The 25,266-nt window shown below is 33.9% G+C and overlaps 1 protein-coding gene and 1 non-coding gene across 2 annotated transcripts in view; one reads left to right on the forward strand and one right to left on the reverse strand.

Annotated features, from left to right (window-relative positions):
* Positions 1–25,266, forward strand: part of DACH2 (dachshund family transcription factor 2) — a 742,450-nt gene that overhangs the window by 516,205 nt on the left and 200,979 nt on the right. The window lies entirely within an intron of this gene.
* LOC111558788 lies at positions 2,170–2,275 on the reverse strand. Its single transcript, XR_002739928.1, has one exon. It is a non-coding gene; the product is annotated as a U6 spliceosomal RNA (small nuclear RNA).

The raw sequence follows: 25,266 nt of genomic DNA on the forward strand, positions 1-25,266 counted from the left end.
TTTTTTGTAAAATCTTTGTTTTGACATTATGTTAATGTTTGCCTTTCAGAATGAAACAGGAAGTGTTTCCTTCTCTTCTGTAATAAATGTGTAGAATTACTGCTGTTTTTTTATTTAAATGTTTGATAAAATTCTCCATTGAAATCATATGGGCCTAGAAATTTATTTTCGGGGAAATCATTTTCAATGTTTAGAGGAGTATACTGTCTGCAAACTATCTGTATCAGTTTGGGTGAATTTTGGAGGCCTGTAGTTTTCAAGGTATTGGTCACTGTATTATGAATTGTTGAATTTATGTGCATAGAGTTGTTCATATTAGTCCATTATTATTTTTTGAAGTCTTCAAGTATGTATGGTATTCTCTTTCATTCCTAATATTTGTGTCTTCTTTCCGTTTATCTTTTTCATTGCTTTATGATTTTCCAATTTATTCAGCCTTTAAAAAAAGCTTTTGTTTTCATTGATTTTTTTCTACTTTTCTGTTTCCACTTTTATTTTTTCATGATCCTCCCTTCTGCTTTATTTTTCTCTTCTTTTCCTAGATTCTTAAAGTGAAAACATAAATTGTTAATTTCGAACCTTGTTTCTTTTCTAATATAAGCATTTATTGCAATAATTTTCCTTCCAGCATTTTTTAACAAAGTCCTGCAAATTTTCGTGTGTTGTATTTGTATTTTTGTTCAACTCAAAATATTTTTTAAAAATATTGATATTTTATCTTGATCCATGGATTTTTAAAAATATGTTGTTTAATTTATAAGTGATTGGAGATTTTCCTATGAATTTTCTCATTTATTCCTAGTTTGATTCAATATTGATGGATCATATTTGTCTAATTATTTAAAGCTGTTTGTTTTATGACCCAGTATATGTTGTATAATGACAAATGTTCTATTTATACCTTAAAAGTTTGTGTTTGTTGCTGTTGCAGAGTGGGAATTCTATGAATGTCAGTCAAATCCAGTAGGTTGATAGCATTGTTTAGTTTTTCTATATTCTTGCTGATTTCTTTCTTCTTGTTCTATTAATTATTAAGAAATAAATATTAAAGTTTTGATATAGAGAAACTTTTCCATCATAAAGTTTGTTTTATTCTCTCCATTATATATGTATGTATATATATATATGGCACACACATATTGCATCTATATACAGAGAAAAGCTCATTAAAGAATGCTACACTTTTTGCTTTAATTTGTCAATCTTATTTAAAAAGACTCAAGACCAGAATAATTGTCTATTATATTTTGCTAGATATTTATCATTTGTTATTCTTCCTTCATTCTTGGTATTTCAAGTTTCTTTTTGTTGAAATTGCCCTGAAAAATTTCTTTTAGCAATTCTTTTGGAGCTGGTGTACTGGCAATATTCTTCTTAATTTTTATTTATCTGAAAACATCTTTTTTAAAGCATTAAATATAATTTATTGTCAAATTTGTTTCCATACATCACCCAGTGCTCATCCCAACACGTGCCCTCCTCTATGTCCATCACCCACTCCCCCCTGTCCCCTACCCCCCATCAACCTTCAGTTTGTTCTCAGTATTTAAGAGTCTCTTATGGATTGCCGCCTTCCCTCTCTGTAAATTTTTCCACCTTCCCCTCCCCCATGGTCCTCTGTTAAGCTTCTCAGGATCCACTTATGAGTCAAAACATATGACATCTGTCTTTCTCTGCCTGACTTATTTCACTTAACATAATACCCTCCAGTTCCATCTACATTGCTACAAATGGCCAGATTTCATTCTTTCTGATTTCCAAGTAGTATTCCATAGTATATATAAACCAAAATGTCTTTATCCATTCATCCGTTGATGAACATTTAGGGTCTTTCCATAATTTAGCTATTGTTGAAAGTGCTGCTATAAACATTGTGATACCAGTGCCCCTATGCATCAGCACTCCTGTATCCCTTGGGTAAATTCCTAGCAGTGGTATTGCTTTGTGATAGGGTAGATCGAGTTTTAATTTTTTGAGGAACCTCCACACTGTTTTCCAGAACAGCTGCATCAGTTTGCATTCCCACCAACAGTGCAAGAGAGCTCCAGTTTCTCCACATCCTCTCCAGCATCGATAGTCTCCTGATGTATTCATTTTAGCCACTCTGACTGGCATGAGGTAGTATCTCAGTGTGGTTTTGATTTGTATTTCCCTGAGGAGGAGTGACATAAAAATATGGAATGCTTCACGAATTTGCATGTCATCCTTGCACAGGGCCATGCTAATATTCTCTGTATCATTCCAATTTTAGTATATGTGCTGCCAAAGTGAGTACTGAAAACATCTTTATTTTACCTTTAGTGAAAGATATTTTAAGTGGATATAGAACTGTGGGTTGAGAGTATTTTTTTTTCTTTCAGTGCTTATAAATGTGCCACTTCATTAAGCTCTTCACAGCTTCTGATAAGAATGCCATGGTCATTCAAACAGTTGTTCTTGTTTAGGTAATGCATAGTTTTTGTTTTACTGCTTTTAAGATTTCTCATAGTCTTTCCTTTTCAGTAGTTTGATTATGATGTGCCTGGCATGAATTTCTTTGGGTTTATCATGTTTGAAGTTTACTAAGCTTCTTTAATCAGGAGGTTTATGTATTGTGACAAATTCAGGAAGCTTTCAGCCACTATTTCTTCAGCACTGCTCATATTCTTTTCTGTAGGACTCAAATTATATGACTATTGCAACTTTTTGTTATTATTCCACAGATCTCTCAGGTTCTGCTCAATTTTTTAAAACTTCTTTATTGGTTGTTGAGATTGGATAATTTTAATGGTCTAGCTTAAAGTTCACAACTTTTTCCTTTGAAATCTCCATTCTCCTATTGAGGCTATCCAGTGAGTTTAAAACTCTTGTCATTATATTTTTAAGTTCTAAAATTTCCATTTGGTTTTTATATACATCTTTTATCTCTTTTCTAATGTTTGTGGTTTTGCATTGTTTCGAGAGTATTTATGATAATTTTGTTGGAGGGATTTTATAATTTCTGCTTAAACATGTTAAAGAAAGCCAACAACTCTGTGATCTCAGCCTTGGTATCTATTGATTGTTGCATTTTTAAGAACTTTATTGAAATATAGTACACCTACAATACAATTAAACCATGCAAACTATACAATTCAATTATTTTTAGTATATTCATAGATTTGTGCAACTCTCACTACAATCTAATTTTAGGAAATTTTTATTATCCCAAGAAGAAAATCCTATACCCATTAGGAGCCAATCCTCATTGCCTCTCTTCCCCCATTGTCCTAAGCAATACTTTCTATCACTATAGATTATCCAGTTCTGTACATTCCATGTAAATGGAATAATGTAAATATGTGGTTTTTAGCATAATATTTTCAAGACTTTTTCATGATATAGCATATATAGTTACTTTATTTCTTTTTATTGACAAATAGCATTACATTGTATGGATATACCTTGTTTTGTTTACCATTCAGTAGTTGATAAAAATTAGGGCTTTATTACCACTTTTTGGCCATTATGAATAAAGATTCTGTGAGCATTCATGGTCAAATTTGTTAACTATTGCTTTGATTATATCCATCTTAGTGGTGTTACCTCACATTTAAAAATTTATAGGCTATTTTTAAAGTTTATTTATTTATTTATTTATTTAGAGAGAGAGCACAAGCAATGGAGGGAGGGAGAGAGAGAAAGAGAGAGAGAGAGAGAGAGAGAGAGAGAGAGAGAGAGAGAGAGAGAGAATCCCAAGCAGTATCCATGCTATCCGTGCAGATCCTGATGTGGAGCTCATAACCATGAACTGTGAGATCATGACCTGAGCGACAGTCAAGAGTCAGATGCTTAACTGACTGAACCGACCAGGTACCCATAATCTATAGGGTATTTTTAGGCCAGTTTTAGGTTTACAGAGAAGGTGAAGAAAAACTATGGAGGATTCCTTATTTATTTATATTTTTCCAGGGATAGAATTTAGTGATTCTTCACTTACTTGCATGTAACACCCAGTGCTCATCCCAGCAAGTGCCCTTCTTAATGCCCATCACCCATTTAGCCCATCCCCCCACCCAGCACCCTTCCACTAACTCTCAGTTTTTTTCCTGTATTTAAGTCTTTTATGGTTTGTCTCCCTGTGTTTTTATCTTATTTTTGCTTCCCTTCCCCTAAGTTCATCTGTTTTGTTTCTTAAATTTTACATATGAGAGAAATCACATAATATTAGCCTTTCTCTGAATTACTTATTTTGCATAGCATAATACACTCCAGATCCATCCACATTGTTGCAAAGGACAAGATTTCATTCTTTTCGATTGCCAAGTAATATTCTATTGAATATATATAGCACATCTTCTTTATCCATTCATCTGTTGATGGACATTTGGGCTTTTTCCATAATGTGACTATTGTAGATAGTGCTGGAATAAACATTGGGGTGTTTGTACCCCTTTGAATCAGCATTTTTGTTTCCTTTGGGTAAATACGTATTAGTACAATTCCTGGGGTGTAGGGTAGTTCTATTTTTAACTTTTTGAAGAACATCCATACTGTTTTCCAGAACGGTTGCACCAGTTTTCATTCCCACCAGCAGTGCAAAATGTTTCCCGCTCTGTGCATCCTCACCAATATGTTTCCTGAGTTAATTTTAGCCATTTTGGGAAGTGTGAGGTGGTATCTCATTGTGATTTTGACTTTTAGTTCCCTGATGATGAGTGATGTTGAGCATATTTCAATGTATCTGTTAGCCATCTGGATGCCTTATTTGGTAAAGTGTCTATTCATGTCTTTTTTCATATCTTCACTGGAAGATTTGTTTCTTGGGGTGCTGAGTTTGATAAGTTCTTTACAGATTTTGGATAATAGCCCTTTACCTATATGCCATTTGTAAATATCTTCTCCCATTCCATTGGTTGCCTTTTAGTTTTGCTGATTGTTTCCTTCACTGTGCAGAATCTTTTTATCTTGATGAAGTCCCAATAGTTCATTTTTTGGTTTTGTTTCCGCTGCCTCCAGTGACATGTCAAGTAAGAAGTTGCTGCGGCTGAGGTTTCCTGTTTTCTCCTCTAGAATTTTGATGATTTCCTGTCTTACATTTAAATCTTTCATCTATTTTGAATTAATTTTCTGTATGGTACAAGAGAATGGTCCAGGTTCATTCTTCTGCATGTCACTATCAAGTTTTCTGAACATCACTTGCTGAAATACTTTTCTCCATTGGATACTCTTTGCTGCTTTATCAAAGATTGTTGGCCATACATTTATAGGTCCATTTCCAGGTTTTCTACTCAGTTCCATTGATCTATGTGTTCTTGTGCCAGTACCATACCATCTTGATTATTATAGCTTTGTAATACAGCTTGAAGTCTGGGATTGTGATGCCTCCAGATTTGGTTTTCTTTTTCAACATTATTTCAACTACTCATGGCTTTTTCTGGTTCCATACAGATTTTAGAATTGTTTGTTCTAGCTCTGTGAAGAATGCTGGTGTTATTTTAATAGGGATTGCATTGAATATGTAGACTGCTTCAGGTAGTATTGACATTTTAGCAATGTTTGTTCTTCCAATCCATGAGCATGGAATGTCTTATTCAATCTCTTTCATAAGCTTTTTATAGTTTTCAGTGGATATCTTTTACTTCTTTGGTTAGGTTTATTCCTAGGAATTTTATGTTGTTTTTTTTTTTTGGTGTAATTGCAAATGGGATTGATTCCTTGATTTCTGTTTCTCCTGCTTCATTATTGGTGTATAGAAATGCAACCAATTTCTGTACATTGATTTTATATTCTGTGATGTTGCTGAAATCATGTATCAATTTTAGCAGTTTTTTGGTGGAGTTTTCCACATAGAGTATCATGTCCTCTGCCAAGAGTGAAAATTTGACTTCCTCCTTGCTGATTTGGATGCCTTTTATTTCATTTGTTGTCTGATAACTTGGGCTAGGACTTCCAACACTATGTTGAATAACAGTGGAGAAAGTGGACATCCCTGTAATGTTCCTGCACTTAGGGGTAAAGCTCTCAGTTTTTTTCCCCATTGAGGATGATATTAGCTGTGTATCTTTCGTATATGGCCTTTACAAACTTGAGATATGTTCTTTCTATCCCTACTTTCTTGAGGGTTTTTATCCTGAATGGATGCTGTATTTTGTCAAATGCATTTTCTGCATCTGTTGAGAGGTTCATGTGGTTCATTTTAACTTGACTAGACTCTTTGTTTTAAAAATCTAGTTTGTCTGATATAAGTATGGCTACTCTGTCTTTCTTTTGATATCTATTAGCATGATAGATGGTTCTCCATTCTCTTACTTTCAATCCGCAGGTGTCTTTAAAAATGAGTCTCCTTGGGGCGCCTGGGTGGCTTTGTCGGTTGAGCATCCGACTTCAGCTCAGGTCATGATCACATGGTTCGTGGGTTTGAGCCCCACTTTGGGCTCTGTGCTGACAGCTCAGAGCCTGGAGCCTGCTTCAGATTCTGTCTCTCTCTTTATCAAAAAAATAAAATAAAATAAACATAAAATGAGTTTCCTGTAGGCAGCATATAGGTGGATCTTGTTTTCTTATCCATTTTGTTACCCTTTGTCTTTTGATTGGAGCATTTAGTGCATTTACATGTAGATTGATTATTGAAATATGTGAATTTAGTGCTATTATGTTGCCTGTAGCGTTGGTGCTTCTGGTGATGTTTTCTGGTCCTTTCTAGTCTTTGTAACTTTTGGTTGTTTTTACTTTGTTTTGTTTTCTCCACTCAAACCTCCCCTCAAAATTTCTTGCAGTGCTGGTTTAGTGGTCATGAATTATTTTTTGTTTTTCTGGGAAACTCTTTATCTTTCCTTCTATTTTGAGTGACAGCCTTGCTGGAAAAGGAATTATTGGCTGCATGTAATTCCTATTCAGCATGTTCAATATATCCTGCCACTCCCTTCTGGCCTGCCACGTTTCTGCGAACAGATCTTTTGTGAACTTTATCTTTCTTCCCTTGTAGGTTAAGGACTTTTTTCCCCCTTCCTGCTTTCATAATTTTTTCTTTGTCTGTGTATTTTGTAAATTTGGCTATGATATGCCTTGGTGATAGTAGTTTTTCTTTTTCTTTTTCTTTTTTTAATCTAATGGGTGTTCTCTGTGTTCTTGGATTTTGATGTTTGTGTCCTTCCCCAGATTAGGAAAGTTTTCCACTATAATTTGCCCACATAAACCTTCTGCTCCTTTTTGTCTCCTTCACCTTCTGGGACTCCTATGATACAAATGTTATTCCTCTTTAATAAGTCACTGAGTTCTCCAAGTCTTGTATTGTGATCTTTTTGGCTTTTTTCCCTCTTTTTTATGCTTCAAAATTTTATCTTCAATATTGCTGATTTGCTGCTCTGCTTCATACAACCTTGCTGTCATGGCATCCATTTGAGAGGGCATCTCGGTTATAGGATTTTTAATTTTAGTTTGACTAGATTTTAGTACTTTTATCTCTGCAGAAAAGGATTCTCTGGTGTCTTCTATACTTTGTTCAATCCCAGCTAGTATTCTTACAATCATGGTTTTTAATTCTAGTTCAGACATGTTACATATATCTGTGTTGATTAAATCCCTAGCAGTCATTTCTTCCTGTTATTTCCTTTGGGGTGAATTCCTTTGACTTGGCATTTTGGAGGAAGAAAAAATAAATAAGATTAAAAAAAACTAAAATTAAAAAGACAGGGGCACCTGGGTTTCTCAGTCGGTTGAGCGTCCAACTTCGGCTCAGGTCATGATCTCACAGTTTGTGATTTCGAGCCCTGCATTGGGCTCTGTGCTGACAGCTCGGAGCCTGGAGCCTGCTGCAGATTCTGTATCTCCCTGTTTCTCTGCCCCTCCTATGCTCATGCTCTGTCTCTCTCTGTCTCTCAATAATAAACATTAAAAAATATTTTTTAAAAAATTAAAAAGACAACAAAAAAATCACATAAAAGAAGGTAGATCCTAGGTGTCTTTCAGTCTGCTTGTTCAATGAAGCTTGATAGCATAGAGAAAAAAGAGAAAGAAAAGAAAAAAGTCTTTAAAAAGTTAAAAATTAAAAAAATATACATATAGAATAAAAATGAATATGATAAAATAATGAAAATAAAACAGACTAAAAATTTTTATTACAAATAATGAAAAAAATAAAAAATGAATTTGTTCTTTCTGTATTCAAGAAAGAGAAAGAAAAGAGACAATCATTTAAGCAAAAACAGAAGCAAATAAAATGAACAAACAAATCAACCAGCAAACAGAATGAAACCAAATGAAGTTACTTCCAGTTTCCTCTAGAACTGAAACATTAAAGCACATACTATAGTTCATTCACTAAGCAGGTGGGGGAATTTGTACTGGTGTTCTGGGGGATGTGCCTAGCAGGCACAGTTGGTTGGAGTTTGGTGTAACGTCTCCGTTCTCCACTAGGTGGCTATACTTAGCTCACTGGGATGATCTATATATGTGTGTGTGTATGCACGTGTGTGGTAGAAGTGAAAATGATTTCACCCAGCTCTCTAGTCTCTGACTCAGTAACTTCAAGTTCTCACCGACCTGAGATCAAGAACCCCTCATTTTTCCCAGGCCTCTATCCACTCCCCACTTCTATCCTGTCTGTATCCAAGCTGTTTGCCTGCCATGTGCCACCTCCTTACAGAGCTTTATCTCAGATGTGGTTGGTTGTGTTTCAAAACCCCACACTTCAGAGACCCCTGCAGCTTGTACCAATGCCAATCTCTGGAGGAGGGTTTTGCTGAGCATTGGCCACGTGCCAGCTTGCCCCAGAAATCATTCGTGAGATACAACAGCAGACGTTCAGAGATGACAGCAAATCACAACACACAGCTAATGCCAGGCTTTACTGCACTCTGACATCTTTATTCCAATATCAGCAAACATGGCTGCTTTACAGGGTCTGCTGAGACCTTTGGAGGGAGGAGGCATATGGCCTTTACCAAATGTACTCCAGAAAGGGAGACCACCTCTCCCCATGTGGACCATGGACCCCTCAGAACCCGCTGCCTGCTCTTAGGGATTCACCCTACTTCCTCACCAGAGCACCACCAGGCACTGAGCTCCAGAACTTCATACTCTGCACTCCACTGTTTATAGAATCCTGGTGGTATTGAAACCCTCTCCTTTCTCCCCATCAATGGTTTTGGGGAACAGATTTCTTTTTCAGTTCCCCGTGAGTGTTTTCACTCTTTCTATCTCTTTCTATCCAGCTACTTTTAGGGGAAGTGCTTTTCTTGCATGATCCCAATACGCTGTACTCTCCCCATTACTCTGTCTTCTCTCTGTGAAAACAGCTCCCTACTCTCCACGGCTTATCTCTCCCTCAATTCACCTCTCCACACCACATACCTGCCAAGTTTTATGGCTCAAGTTATGCAGATTGTTGTGCTAATCCTTGATCAATATCCTAGGTGTTCAAAATACTTTGGTGCTGATCTCGCTGTATTTCAGGGATGAAATAAGGTCTGGGTCTCCATACTGCTCTGCCATCTTAACTCGTCTCCTATAGAGAGTTCCTTTATACCTCTCTCTTTTCTCACACAGTTTATCCTATTATTAACTTCTTTCATTAGTATGTTATAATTGACAAACCAATATTAATATTTATTTATTATTAAGTAAAGTTCATATTTTATAGTGGCATTCATTCCTGTGTTATAGAGTTCTATGATTTTCCACAAATATACATCATATATCTACCATTACAGTATCATGCAGAATAGTTTCAGCAACCTAAAAATCTCTATGGTTAATCAATTCACCTCTACTCTTTCCAAAGCTCTGACAACTACTGATATTCCAGTATCCATAGTTTTGATTTTTTTCAGAATGTTATATAGCTGGAATCAGGCAGTATGTGGTGTTTTAAGCCTGAATTCTTTTACCAAGGTATATGCATTTAAGATGACTTCCTGTCTTTCCATAGCTTGGTATTCATGTATTTTTGTTGGTGAATAATGTGCCTTTGTATGGAGTACTACAGTTTCTTTATCCATACCTATTGAAGGACATCTTGATAGCTTCTAGGTTTCAACAATTAAGAATTATGTTGCTATAAATATTCTCATGCAAGTTTAGGTGTGGACATTAATTTTTAACCTCATTTGGGTAAAAATCAAAGAGCACAATTGTTGGATCATATGATAAGACTATGTTTCATTTTGTAAGAAACACTCTGTCTTCTAGAGTGCCTGTACCATTTTGCATTCCTACCAGTAAGTGAAGGTGAGTTCTTGTTGCTCCACATCCTTGCCACTGTTCGGCGTTGTGAGTGTTTTGAATGTTGGATATTCTAATAGATGTGGAGGATATACCATTATCGTCTTAATTTGCAGTTCCTTCATGATACATGATGTTAATGTTTTCATATGTTTAGTTTCTATCTGTACATCTTTGGTTAGTTTCTGCTCAGGTCCTTGGCTGAATTTTTAATCAGGTTGTTTGTTTACTTATTGTCAAGTTTTAGGAATATGTTGTATATTTTGGAAGAAGGCCTTTGAAATATTTTCTCCCCAAATCTGGGATAAATCTGGAAAGTTGCTTTTTTATTTTCTTAAGAGCCTTTCTGGCAAAGAAGAATTTCTTAATTATGATGAAGTCCAAATTATCCATTTTTTTCTTTCACGTATTGTGCTTTTTAATATTGTGTCTAAAATGTCATCACCAAACCCAAGGCAATTTAGATTTTCTCCTATGTGATCTTCTAGTAGCTTTATACATTTGTTTTTCATTTAGGATTATGATCTAATTTTAGTGAAATTTTCGTGAACAGTTTAAGATTTGAGTCTAGATTCAATTTTATTTTATTTTCTGCATATGGATGTCCAGCTATTCTAGTACCATTGTTGAAAACCAGATCAGTTGACTATATGTGAGTTTATATCTGGGCTCTCTACTCTGTTCCATTGATCCGTTTGTCTCTTCTTTCACCAAAATAACACTATCTTGATTGCTGTAACTTTATAATAAGTTTTAAAGTAGGGTAGTGTCAGTCCTTTGACCTTGTTATAATTTTTAATATCATATTGCTTATTCTGGGGCTTTTGCATTTCAATATAATCTTTAGAATGACTTTGTTGATTCCACAAAATAACTTCCTGGTAGTTTCATTGGGATTGTGTTGATTTTATAGATCAAGTTGGGAAGAATGAACATTTTAATATCAATGAGGTTTTGACCCATCAACAAGGAATATCTCTTCATTTATTTAAACCTATTTTGATTTCAATCATCAACGTTTTCTTGTTTCCCTCCTATATTTCTCACACATAAGTTAGATTTATATCTAAATATTTTTATGGTTTTGCCGCTGATATAAATGAAGTTTTGTTTTTAATTTCAAATTGCAATTGTTCATTGTTAGTATGTAGGAAAGCAATTGACTTTTCTATATTAATTTTTTGTTCTGTAACCTTGCTATAATCACTTATCAGTTCCTTGAGTTAGTTTACTGATTATTTGGGTTTTTCTGTATAAAAAAATCCGGTCATTTACAGTTTTATTTTTTATTTTCCCAATTTGTATACCTTGCATTTCCTTTTCTTACTCGTTTTGCTAGGATGGTTCAGTATGACGTTGAAGAAGAGTAGTGATAGGGGACATTACTGCCTTATTCTTTTTTTCAGCAGAAAAACATTTACTTTGTTATAATTAATTATAATGTTAGCTGTAGGATTTTGTGGATATTCTTTATCAATTTGAGAAAGTTCTCCCTCTAATCCTAATTTAATGAGAGTTTCTATTATGAATATGTACTGGATTCTGTCAAATGATTTTTCTGTATCTATTTATATGATCATACAATTCTTCTTCTTCTTTATTATCCTTTAAATGTGATGGATTACATTAAATTATTTTCCTATGTTGAATCAAACTTGCATATCTGGAAGTGAGAGTTTCACTTGATGTTGGTGTATAATTTTTTAATACATTGTTTCATACAATTTGCTAATATTTTGTTTAGAACTTTTGCATCTATGTTTATGAAAGGTATTCATCTATAATTTTATTTCTTTGAATGTTTTTGTCTGATTTGGTATTTTTCAATGATGCCCTCCTAGAATTAATTAGAAAATATTCCTTCTGCTTCTATTTTCTTTAAAAGATTGTAGAGAAAATGGTGTAATTTCTTCTTTAAATGTTTCTTTGCATTCCCCAGTGTACCCATCTGGGCCTAGTGCTATCTGTTTTAGGAAGTTATTAATTTTTGATTCAATGTCTTTAATAGGACCTATTTACATTATTAATTTCTTCTTGTGTGACTTGTGGCAGTTTGTCTTTCTAGTTCTATTTCATGTATGTTATCAAATTTGTCAGTAGAGTCTTTTTTAATATTCCTTTACTTTTTAATGTTTATAGGATTAGCAGTGATGACTTCTTTCATATCTGATATTAATAATTCATGTCCTTTCTCTTTTTTTAGCCTTATTACAAGTTTATTAATTTTATTGATCTTTTCAAGTAATCAGATTTAGTTCCATTGACTTTCTGTTTTCAATTGTTCTAATCTTACTATTACTTTCCTTCAGCTTTCTTCGGATTTAATTTCATCCTTTTTTTTTCTATGCTCCAAAGGTAGAAGTTTGGATAATTTATTTTATTTTTTTCTTCTTTGTAATGTATTCATGCAATTCTATAGGTTTCCCTCTAAGCCTTCCTTACTGTGTTCATCATATTCCACAAATTTTGATAAATTATATTTTCACTTTTATGTTGTTTAAATATTTTAAATTAATCGTGGATTACTTTGATCCATGTGTGATGGAGAAGTTTACTATTTAATTTCTATGTATTGGTGTTTTATAGGTATCTTTGTGTTATTCATATCCTGTTCAATTTCACTGGGATCAGAGAGCATACTTTATATGATTTGTATTCTTTTATATTTGCTAAGGCATGTTTTATGGCCCAGAATGTGGTCAGTTTTGGAGAATGCTCAAAATAGTTTAAGAAGGTGTGTATTCTGTTATTACTGGATGAAGAATATGTAAATGCCAATTAGATCCAGTTGATTGATAGTGCTAGTCAGTTCAACTCTGTCTTTGCTGATTTTCACCTGCTGAATTGATCTGTTAATTAATGACACAGGGGTGTTGAAGTCTCCAACTATAATAGTGGATTAATTTTTTTCTACTTGAAGTTCTACCAGTTTTTGCCTCACCCATGTTGATGTTTGTTGTTGGGCACATTCTCCTTAAGGATTACTAAGTACTTTTGGAGAATTTACCTCTTTATCATTATGTAATGCCCCTCTTTGTACGTGACAATTTTCCTTGTTCTAAAGTCTGGTGTATTTGAAGTTAATGAGATGACTCCAGTTTTCTTTTTGACTGTTGTTACCATGGTATGTCTTTTTCCATCTCTTTTAATCTATCTGTGTTTTTATATTTAAAATAGTTTATAATAGCATATAATTCGTTGTTGCTTTTTTAACCATTTTTATAGTTTCTTTTAATTGATTTATTTAGATAATCAATATTGAAAAGTGATTATTAATATAGTTGGATTAATATCTATAATATTTATAACTATTTTATATCCATTACCCTTATTATTTGATTCTACTTTTCACTCTCATTCATTTTCTGCCTCTCTGGTTTTAGCTGAGCATTTCTTGATTCCATTTTATCTTCTCTTTTACATTCCAATTACATTTTTATTTTGATATTTTTGTGGTTGTCCTAGAGTTTGCAATATGCATCTATGACTAATCCAAGTCCATTTTTCAATAATACTGCATTAAATAATTTACAGTTAGTACAGTTACCTTATAACAGAGAATTCCCAATACCTCTCTCTTGCCTTTTATAATATTACTGTCAATCAATTTGCTTATCCTTACAAATTGCCAAATTCACTGTTGCTATTACTATTTTGAAAATACTGTTAACTACTAAATCAATTAAGGGTAAGGAAAATACAAGATCTTGATTTACCTTCATTTATTCCTTGTCTAATACTCTTCTTTACTTCATGTAGATCCAGATTTTAGAGATGCATCATTTCCTTTCATTGAGAAGACTTTTCTTTAACATTTTTATGCATGGCTGGTCTATTAATAAAAAAAAATCCCTAAATTTGTGTTTTTTTGACAAAATATTTTTTACTTACTTTTGAAGAATAGTGTCACTTGGAAGAGAATTATAGATTGGTGTTTTATTTTTTTTTTCTTTCCACACATAAATATTGTACTTTACTCTCTTCTTTCTTGCATGGGTTTTGAAGAAATACATATGTAAATCTTGATATTGCTCCTCAATAGGTATTTTACCTCCCTCCCTGCTTTCTTCTTTTATGATTTTCTGTTTGATTTTGATTTTCTGGAGTTTGACTCTGTTATGCCTAATTGATTACATGTGTGTGTGTGTGTGTATATGTAATTCACTTGTTCTTGCGTGTTCTTTACTTTTTCTGTTAGTACCTTTAGCATATCAATCATAGTTAGTTTTAATTCTCAGCCTGATAATTCCAAAATCTGTCTTATGTAAGTCTCACTTTGATGCTTTCTCTGTCTCTTTATTTAAAAAAAATAAAAATTTTATATGAGTATAGTTGACACACAATGTTACATAAGTTTCAAATGTACAGTTTATTGATTTGACAACTTTATACATTGTGCTATGTTCACTACAATTGTAGCTACCATGTGTCCCACTATATCATTATTAAAATACCATTGAGTGTATTTCTTATGCTGTGACTTTTATTCTTGTGATTTATTCTTACATAACTGGAAGTCTGTATTTCCCTCTCTCACCCATTTTGCTCAACTTCCCACCTCCCTCCCCTCTGGCAACCATCAGTTTTTTCTCTGTATTTATGGGTCTGTCTCTGTTTCTTGTTTGTTTATTCATTTTTTTTAGATTACATTTATGAGTGGAATCATATGGTATTTGTCTTTCTCAGTCTGACTTATTTCACTTAGCATAACATTCTCTAGGTTCATCCATGTTGTCTCAAATGGCACAGAACTGCATTCAACATGTTAAAACCTTAAATAGTGTCTAGACATGAAATTTTTAAAGGGGTAATTGAGGTATTTCCCTTCCCAAGGTCAGTTATTTTCTGGTAAAAGCCCAGTCAATTAGGCTCTGGTAATATACTTTCCCTGAGAGCATTTTTTTTTAACTGAAAGAATAGAACGCTCTGGATGTATCTCAAAATGGGCACTTTTCTCCTCTTCCTGCAGAAAGCATTAATGGATTTTTCTCTGGTTTTCACTGTAAGAACCTGGTAGGACTCTTGGAGGTAAAACCCAGGAAAGTGTAAGCCCCTTCTAAGATTGGCTCTCCCTGATGTTTAACTCTCAAGCTTGTCTAAACTGAGACTTTGGTAATTTGTCAATTACAGTTTAAGTTTTCTACTATGGTGTTGTTTCTAATGGTAGATTATATTCCTAGGTTTCTGGTCTCATAAGCTGTGATACTGTGTATTCACTTGTAATTTATAATTTTGAGGAAATGTTTCACCCTGTGACTTTAATTCTCTGATGGATCTAAGAAAAAAAATCTTCATTTTCAGTTTGTTGAGGTTGTTTTTTTCCTATTGTGAGAATAAGAGTGACAACTTCCAGAAAACTCTTATTGGGGCTGTAAATTGCATTTTCCTGATGGATAATGATGTTAAACATGTTTTCATGTGTTTACTGGCCATATTTATATAATTTGTTAGAGAATTGTCTATTCAGGTCCTTTGCCCATTTCTTAATTGGGCTACTTGTCTTTTAATTTATTGAGTTGCAAGACTTTTAGTTTTTAGAGTATTCATTTTCCACTTTTTAAAAATAATGTTTATTCCTAACTATTGTATTTCTTTTGATTCTATTGGAAATGAATTATTCTTTCAATTTCATGAATTGGTCTTTTTAAGTGTTTATAGAAATACAATTATTTTATGTACTGATTTTTTTTTATTGTACAACCTTGTAAATCTACTTTACTCAATAGATTTTCTTAAACTGAATTCCCTAAATTCAAGATCATCTCATCCACAAATATAGATAGTTTTATGTGTTTTTCCCAATCTCATTGCTTTTTACTTCATTTACTTGACTAATTGCTATATAGCTAGATCTTCCTGTACATTTTTAACAGAGGAGGCGATAGCAAACATTCTTTTCTTTATCCTGATCTCAGGGGGAAAGCATTTGGTTTTTCACCATTAATTATGATGTTTTATAAGATTTCATATATGCCCTTTATCAGATTAGGTTCCCTGTATTTCTACTTGTTGATGTTTTAAATTTTATTTAATTTTTATTTTTAATTTTTATTTTTTGCTAAGAAGGGATGTTGTATTTGTCAAATGCTTTTTGTTTCTATTGATACAATGTGCTTTTGTTTTATTATTCTATTGATATGGTATGTTATATTAATTGATCTTTCTATGATAAGCCACTCTTGCATTCCTGAGATAAATTTTAATTGGTCATGGTGTATAATATTTTATGTTTCTGGATTTGTTTTACTAGTATTTTGTTGAGGATATTTGCATCTAGATTCTTTTTTTTTAAGTTTATTTATTTATTTTTTTTGAGAGAGAGAGACAGAGATAGTGTATGTGGGGGAGGGGCAGAGACAGAGGGGTAGAGAGAGAGAATCCCAAGCAGGTTCTGCACTGTCAGCGCAGAGTGTGGTGTGGTGTTTGAACCCATGAACCGTGAGATCATGACCTGAGCCAAAATCAAGAATCAGGTGTTTAACTGACTGAGCCACCCAGGCACCCCTGCATCTAGATTATTAAGATATATTGTTTGTAGTTTTCTTATGATGTCCTTGTTTGATTTTAATATCAGGATAATACCTTACTCATAGAATGAGCTGGGGTATGTTCTCCCTTCTAGTTTTAGAAAGAGTTTGTGTAGAATTTGTGTTAGTTTATCTTGTAAATCTTGGTAGAATTCTCCAGGGAAGCTATCTGATTCTGGATTTTTCTTTGTGGGAAGTTTAGTAAATAAATATATTTTCTTGTTATAGATCTATTTACATTTTATATTTCTTCTTTTTTTTAATTTTTTTTCAACGTTTTATTTTATTTTTGGGACAGAGAGAGACAGAGCATGAACGGGGGAGGGGCAGAGAGAGAGGGAGACACAGAATCGGAAACAGGCTCCAGGCTCTGAGCCATCAGCCCAGAGCCCGACGCGGGGCTCGAACTCACGGACCGTGAGATCGTGACCTGGCTGAAGTTGGACACCCAACCGACTGTGCCACCCAGGCGCCCCAACATTTTATATTTCTTCTTGAGTAAATTTTAATAGTTTGTATCTAGGAATTTGTCTATTCAATTAGGCATTTAATTATTTTTATTTCTGTAAGGTCTTTAATATTGTCTTTGCTTTTATTCCTGATTGAATTAAATTCAATCTTCTTTCTTTTTTTGTCAGTCTATCTAAAGTTTTCCAATTTTGTTGATATTTTAAAGAATCAACTTTAAGTTTCCTTGATTTTGTTAAATGTTTATTTATTTTTGACAGAGAAAGCACAAAGGGGGAAGGGGCAGAGAAAGAGGGCAGAAGATCTGAAGTGGGCTCTAGGCTGACAACAGTGAACCCTATGCAGGGGTCAAACTCATGAACCATGAGATCATGACCTCAGCCAAAGTCAGATGCTCAACTGAATGAGCCACCCAGGTGCCCCTCAGTTTCCTTGATTTTGTGTAATGTTTTTCTCTTCTCTGTTTCATTTATGTCTACTATAAGCTTTACCATTCTTTTCTAGGTTCATAAAATGGAAGATTAGAGTATTGTTTTGAGATCTTCCCTTTTTGTGGTAAAATACACATAACATGACATTTATTATTTTAACCATGTTAAACGGTACACTTCAGGAACAGTAAATACCATCACAGTGTTATACAACCACTATGTTGTTCCGGAATATTTTCATCACCCCAAAGTGAAACCCCATACACATTAAACAGTCATCTCTTCATATCTCCTTTACCAGCCGCTAGCTTTCTGTCTCTGTGGATTTGCTAGTTATGAAAATTTCATGTAAATGAAGTCATACAATACATGGCCTATTGCACATGTTTCTTTCACTAGTATGATGTTTACATCATAATCCATGGTGCAGCATGTATCAGTATTCATTATTTTCTATGTCTGGAGAATATTCCATTGTATAGATATACCACATTTTGTTTATTCATTTATCACTTGATTGGGCTATTCCTGTCATTAGTCTGTTGTGAATAGTATTACTATGAACATTAGTGTACAAGATTTCACTTTAATACCTGCTTTAAATTAAGGTATATACCTAGGAGTTGAATTGCTGGGTCATATGGTAATTCTATTTTTAACTTTTCCAGGAACCACCAAAATGTGTTCCATAGTGAATTCACCTTTTTATTTTAATTTGAGTATAGTTGACACAATGTTACATTCGTTTCAGGTATACAACATAGTGATTCAACAACTCTATGTTATGCTGTGCTCACCACTAGTGTAGGTAGCAGCTGTCACCATGCAACAGTATTACAATACCATTGACATTTTCTCTGCTGTATCTTTTATTATTGTGACTTATTCATTCCATAAATGGAAGCCTGTAACTCCCACTCACTTTCACCCATTTTTCCCATCTCCCCCAGCCTCCTACCTTCAGGCAACCATCAGTTTGTATTCTGTTTTTATAGTTCTGACTCTGCTTTGTGTTTATGTATTCCTTTGTTTTGTTTTTCAGATTTCACATATAACTGAAAACATATTGTACTTATATTTCTCTGACTTATTTCACCTAGCATAATACCCTCTATGTCCCAAGTGGCAAGATCTCATCCTTATTTTTTTTATTTTTTAATGTTTATTTTTGAGGGAGACAGAAAGTGAGTGGAGAAGGGGCAGAGAGAGAGAGGGAAACACAGAATATGAAACAGGCTCCAGGCTCTGAACTCTCAGCACAGAGCTTGATGCAGGGCTCAAACTTGGAAATGGAGAGATCATGACCTAGGCTGAAGTCAGATGCTCAACTGACCGAGGCACCCAGGTGTTCCAGATCTCATCCTTTTTTAATGGCTGTGTATATTCCATCATGAGTGTATGTGTGTGTGTGTGTGTGTGTGTGTGTGTGTGTGTGCGTGTTTACATCTTCTTTATCCATTCATATATTGATGAGCACTTGGGTTGCTTCCATATCTTGGTTATTGTAATTAATGCTGCAATAAACATAGGGTGCATGTGTATTTTTAAATTAGCTTTTTTTTCCATTTTTTGGTAGGTAAATACCCAATACTGGAATTTGGGGATAATATAGCATGTCTACACTCAATTTTTTGAGGTACCTCCACACTGATTTTCATAACAGCTGTACCAATTTACATCCCCATCAACAGTATGCATGGGTTCCTTTTTCTCCACGTCCTCACCAATACTTGTTATTTCTAGTTTTTAAAGTTTATTGAGAAAGAGACAGAGAGAGTGTGTGCAGGGTAGGCGCAGAGCGACAGTGAGAGAGAGAATATCAAGTAGGCTCTGTGCTCTTAACACAGAGCCAAACATGGGGTTTGATCTTACAAATGGTAAGATCATGACCTGAACTGAAATCAAGTGTTGGATGCTTAGCCAACTGAGCCACCCAGGTACCCCTCTAGATTTTTTATTACCAACCATTCTGACAGGTTTAAGGTGATATCTCCTTGTGGTTTTGATTTACATTTCCCTGATGATTAGTAATGTTGAGCATCTTTTCATGTGTCCATTGGCCATCTGTATGTCTTCTTTGGGAAAATATTTATTCAGGCCCTCTGACTATTTTTAAATTGGATTATTTGTGGGTTTGGTGTTGCATTTTGTAAGTTCTTTATATATTTTGAATATTAACCCTTTATGAGATATGACATTTGTAAATATCTTTTCCTGTTTAGTAAGTTTTTTTTTCTGTTGATGGTTTCCGTCTTTGTGCAAGTTTTTATTTTGTGTAGTCCCAAAAGATTATTTTTGCTTTCGTTTTTCTTGCTTTAGGAGACAGATCTAGAAAGATGTTGCTAATGCTGATGTTGAGAATATTACTACCTACATTCTCTTCTAAAAAATTTTATTGTTTCAGATCTCACATTTAGATCTTTAATCCATTTTGTATTTATTTTTGTGTTTGGTCTAAGAAAGTGGTCCAGTTTTATTCTTTTGCATGTAGCTGTTCAGTTTTCTTAGCACTATTTATTATAGATACTGTATTTTCCTAATTGTACATTCTAGTCTCTATCATAGATTGACTGTTAAAGTGTGGCTTTATTTCTGTACCCTCTATTCTATTCCATTGATACAAGAGTCTATTTTTGTGTCAGTACTATTCTGTTTTTGATTACCACAGCTTTGTAGTATATCCTAAAATTTGAGATTGTTATATCTCTAATTTTTTTTCTTTTTCAAGATTGTTTTGGCTATTTGGGTCGTTTGTAGTTCCACAGAAGTTTTATGATTATTTGTTCTACTTCTGTGAAAAATACTTTTTTGTGTGTTTTGATAGAGATTGCATTGAATCTGTGGATTGCTTTGGGTTGTATGGACATTTTAATATTAACTGCACCATTTTACAGCCCTACTAAAAATGTATGCAGATTCTAATTTCTTGACATGCTAGCTACCACTTATTTAATGCATTTTTTTCCTTGTTCTGGCCATCCTTGTGGGTATGAAGTGGTATTTCATTGTGGTTTTGGTTTATTTTCACTAATGACTAATGACATTGAGCATTTTTTTCGTGCTTAATGGCTGTTTGCATGTCTATTTTGAGAAATGTATGTTCAATGCCTTTGTCTATTATTTGTTTTTTGTTTTTATTTTTTTAAATGTTTATGTATTATTGAAAGACAGAGAGAGTGAGTGTATGCAAGCATGGATGGGCAGAGAGAGAAAGAGGGAGACAGAGGAACTGAAGTGGGCTTTGAACTGACAGCCCTGATGTGGGGCTTGAACTGATGAATCATGAGATTATGACCTGAGCCGAAGTCAAACATTTAATGGATTGAGCCACCCTGGTGCCCCTAATAGTCTGTTTTTTAATTGTACGAGTTTATATATTCTGGATACTAGGTTCACATCAACTTTATGCCTTGTAAATATTTTCTCCTGTTCTGAGTTGTCTTTTCACTATCTTGATGGTGTTATTTGATGCACAAAAATGTTTAATATAATTATTTCAAATTTATCTATTTTTTCCTTTAATTTCTGTGCTTTCAGTGCTGTATCTATGAAACCATTGCCAAATCCAAGATCATCAAGGTTTATCCTTAGAATTTCTTTTAAAAGTTTTATAGTTAGCTTCTCTTATCCCAGCCTTAAACACTTGTTTCCCCATTGAATAGTTTTGTCACCCTTGTCACAAAAACAATTAACCACAGGTTGCCTGTTAGATTTGTTGATTGTTTCCTTCCTGTGCAGGTTTTTTATCATTGTATTGTATTGTATTGTATTGTATTGTATTGTATTGTATTTATATTCAAGTTACTTAATGTACAGTGTAGTCTTGGCCTTGGGAGTACAACCCAGTGATTAATTTCTTATATGTAACACCCAGTGTTCATCCCAAAAAGTGCCCTCCTTAATGCCCATCATCCATTTAACCCATCCCTCCATCCACCCCCGCTTCAGCAACCCTCATTTTATTCTGTATTTAAGAGTCTGTTATGGTTTTCCCCCCTCTCTGTTTTTTGTCTTATTTTAACTTCATTCCCCTGTGTTCATCTGTTGTGTTTCTCAAATTCCACATATGAGTGAAACCATATGATATCTGTCTTTCTCTGAATAACTTATTTCACTTAGCATAATAACCTCCACTTCCATCTACATTGTTGCAAATGGCAAGATTTCATTATTTTTCATCTGTAAGTAGTATTCCATTGTGTATGTGTGTGTGTGTGTGTGTGTGTGTGTGTGTATTTATATTTATAAAGAAGGTGTGGAATAAAGAAGATATATACACAGCACATTCATCAGTTGATGGACATTTGGTCTCTCTATAATTTGGCTGTTGTTGATAATGCTGCTATAGACATTGGGGTGCATGTGCCCCCCTCTTTTTGGTAAGGATTGCATAGGGATTGCATTAAATGTGTAGATTGCTTAACAATATTTATTTTTCCTATCCATGAGCATGGAATGTTTTTCCATTTATTTGTGTTTTCTTCAGTTTCTTTCATAAGTGTTCCATAGTTTTCAGTATACAGATGTTTTACCTCTTTGGTTAGGTTCATTCCAAGGTATCTTATTATTTTGGTGCAATTGTAAATGGGATCGATTCCTTCATATCCCTTTCTGCTGCTTCATTATCGGTGTATGGAAATATCAAGATTTCTATATGTTGATTTTATATCCTATGACATTTTTTAATTCATGTATGAGTTCTAGCAATTTTTTTTGTGGACTCATTTGGATTTTCTACAGAGTATCAAGTCTGCAAATAGTGAAAATTTGACTTCTTCACCAATTTGTATGTCTTTTATTTCTATTTATTTTCTGATTCCTGAGGCTATGACATCCAGTACTATGTTAAATAACACTTGTGAGAGTGGAAATCCTTCCCTTGTTCCTAACCATACAGGAATAGCTCTCAGTTTTTCCCCCATTGCATATGTTATTAGCTCTAGGTCTTATATATATGGCCTTTATGATACTGAGGTATGTGCCCTCTATCCCTACTTTGGTGAGGGTTTTTATCACGAATTGATACTATATTTTTTTTCAAAAATTTTTTCTGCATATACTGAGAGGATCATATGGTTATTGTTTCTTTTATTAATATGGCATATCACATTGAGTGGTTTGTGAACCAGTCCTGCAGCCCAAGAATAAATCCCACTTAATCATGGTGAATAATTCTTTTAATGTACTGTTGGATTCAATTTGCTAGTATCTTGTTGAGTATTTTTGCAACCATGTTCATCAGGGATATTGGCCTGTAATTCTCTTTTTACTGGTGTATTTGTCTGCTTTGGGAATCAAGGAAATTCTGGGTTCCAAAAGAAGTTTTGAATTTTTTTTTGATTTCTAGTTTTGGGAACATTTTGAGAAGAATAGGTATTAACTTTTTTCTTTTTAATGTCTAGTAGAATTGCCCAGGGAAGCCATCTGGGTCTGGATTTTTTTTATATGTTGGGAGATTACTGATTACTGATTTAATTTCTTTGCTTGTTTTGGGTGTTTCGAAATTATCCATTAATTCTTGTTTCAGTTGTGTTAGTTTGTATATTTCTAGGAATTTGCCCATTTCTTCCAGATTGCCCAGATGGTTGGCATATCATTTGAAAAAATATGCTCTTATATTGTTTTTATTTCTGTGTTGTTTGTATCTCTCCTTTTAATTTGTGATTTTATTTCTTTGGGTCCTTTTTATTTTTTCTTTCTTTCTTTCTTTCTTTCTTTCTTTCTTGTCTTTTCTTTCTTTCTTTCTTTCTTTCTTTCTTTCTTTCTCTCTGTGAGGCTTTATAGGGGTTGATCAATTTTATTAATTCTTTCAAAGTACCCGATCTTAGTTTCATTGATTTTTCTTCTGTTTTTGTTTGTTTGTTTCTGTATTATATCTTTCTGCTCTAATCTTTATCATTTTATTTATTCTCCTGGCTTATGCTTCATTTGCAGTTCCTTTTCTGGCTCCTGTATGTGTAAGGTTAGCTTGTGGTTTTGAAACTTTTCTTGCTTCTTAAAGTAGGCCTGTATTGGAATGTATTTCCCTCTTTAGACTGCCTTTGTTTTTTCCCAAAGGTTGTGGGCTGTCGTGTTTCCATTTTCATGGGCTTCCATGTAGTTTTTACTTTCTTCTTTAATTTCCTGGTTAACCCACTCATTCTTTAGTAGGATGTTATTTAATCTCCATATATTTGTGGTCTTCTCCAATTTTCCCTAGTGGTTTACTTCAGGTTTTATAATGTTGTGATCTGAAAATATGCATGGTTTCATCTCAGTCTTTTTGTACTTGTGGAGAGCTAATTTGTGACCCAGTATATGATCTGTTCTGGAGAATGTCCCATGTGCAATTGAAAAGAATGTTTATTCTGCTGCTTTAGGATGAAATATTCTGAATATACCTGTTAACTCCATCCGGTCCAGTGAGTCATTCAAAGTCATTGTTTCCTTGTAAATTTTTGGCTTAGATGATCAATCCATTGATGAAAATGTGGTGTTAAAGTCTTCTATAGTAATATTGTCATCAATGAGTTTATGTTTGTTATTAATTTAATTATATATTTGTGCTCTTCCAAGTTGGGGACATAAATATTTACAATTAGTAGATCTTTATGGATAAACCTCTTAGTTATGTTGTAATGCCCTTCTTCTTATCTTGTGATAATCTTTGGTAAAATCTAGTTTGTCTGATGTAAGTATGGATACTCTGGCTTTCTTTCTTTTTTCAAATAATTTATTTATTTTTTAAATTTATATCCAAGTTAGTGAGCATATAGTGAAACAATAATTTCAGGAGTAGAATCCTTAATTCCCTTACCCATTTAGCCAATCCTCCCTACCACAACCCTTCCAGCAACAGTCTATTTTTTCTCTATATTTAAAAGTCTCTTAAGTTTTGTCCCCCTCCCTGTTTTTATTTTTTTTTTGCTTCCATTCCCTTATGTTCATCTGTTTTGTATCTTAAAGTCCTCATATGAGTGAAGTCATATGACTTTGTCTTTCTCTGACTGACTAATTTTGCTTAGCATAATACCATCTAGTTCCATCCACGTAGTTGCAATTGACAAGATTTCATTCTTTTTGATTGCCGAGTAATACTCCATTATATACATATAACATGTGTTCTTTATCCATTCATCCATCGATGGACATTTGGGCTCTTTCCATACTTTGGCTATTGGTAATAGTACTGCTATAAACATTGGGGTGCATGTGACCCTTAAAAACACCATACCTGTATTCCTTGGATAAATACCTAGTAGTGTAATTGTTGGGTCATAGGGTAGTTCTATTTTTAATTTTTTAAGAAACCTCCATACTGTTTTCCAGAATGGCTGCACCAGTTTGCATTCCCACCAGCAGTGCAAAAGATTATTTTTCTTCATTTCCTCGTCAACATCTTTTGTTGCCTGAGTTGTTAATGTTAGCCACTCTGACAGTTGTGAGGTGGTATCTCATTGTGGTTTTGGTTTGTATTTCCTGATGATGAGGATGTCGAGTATTTTTTCCTGTATCGGTTGCCCATCTGGATGTCTTCTTTAGAGAAGTGTCTAGTTATGTCTTTTGCTCATTTCTTCACTGGATTATTTGTGTTTTGGGTGTTGAGATTGGTAAGTTCTTTATAGATTTTGGATACTAACCCTTTATCTGATATGTCATTTGCAAATATCTACTCCCAT

This window comes from Felis catus, chromosome X, assembly GCF_018350175.1.
Source record: "Felis catus isolate Fca126 chromosome X, F.catus_Fca126_mat1.0, whole genome shotgun sequence".
NCBI lineage: Eukaryota > Metazoa > Chordata > Mammalia > Carnivora > Felidae > Felis > Felis catus.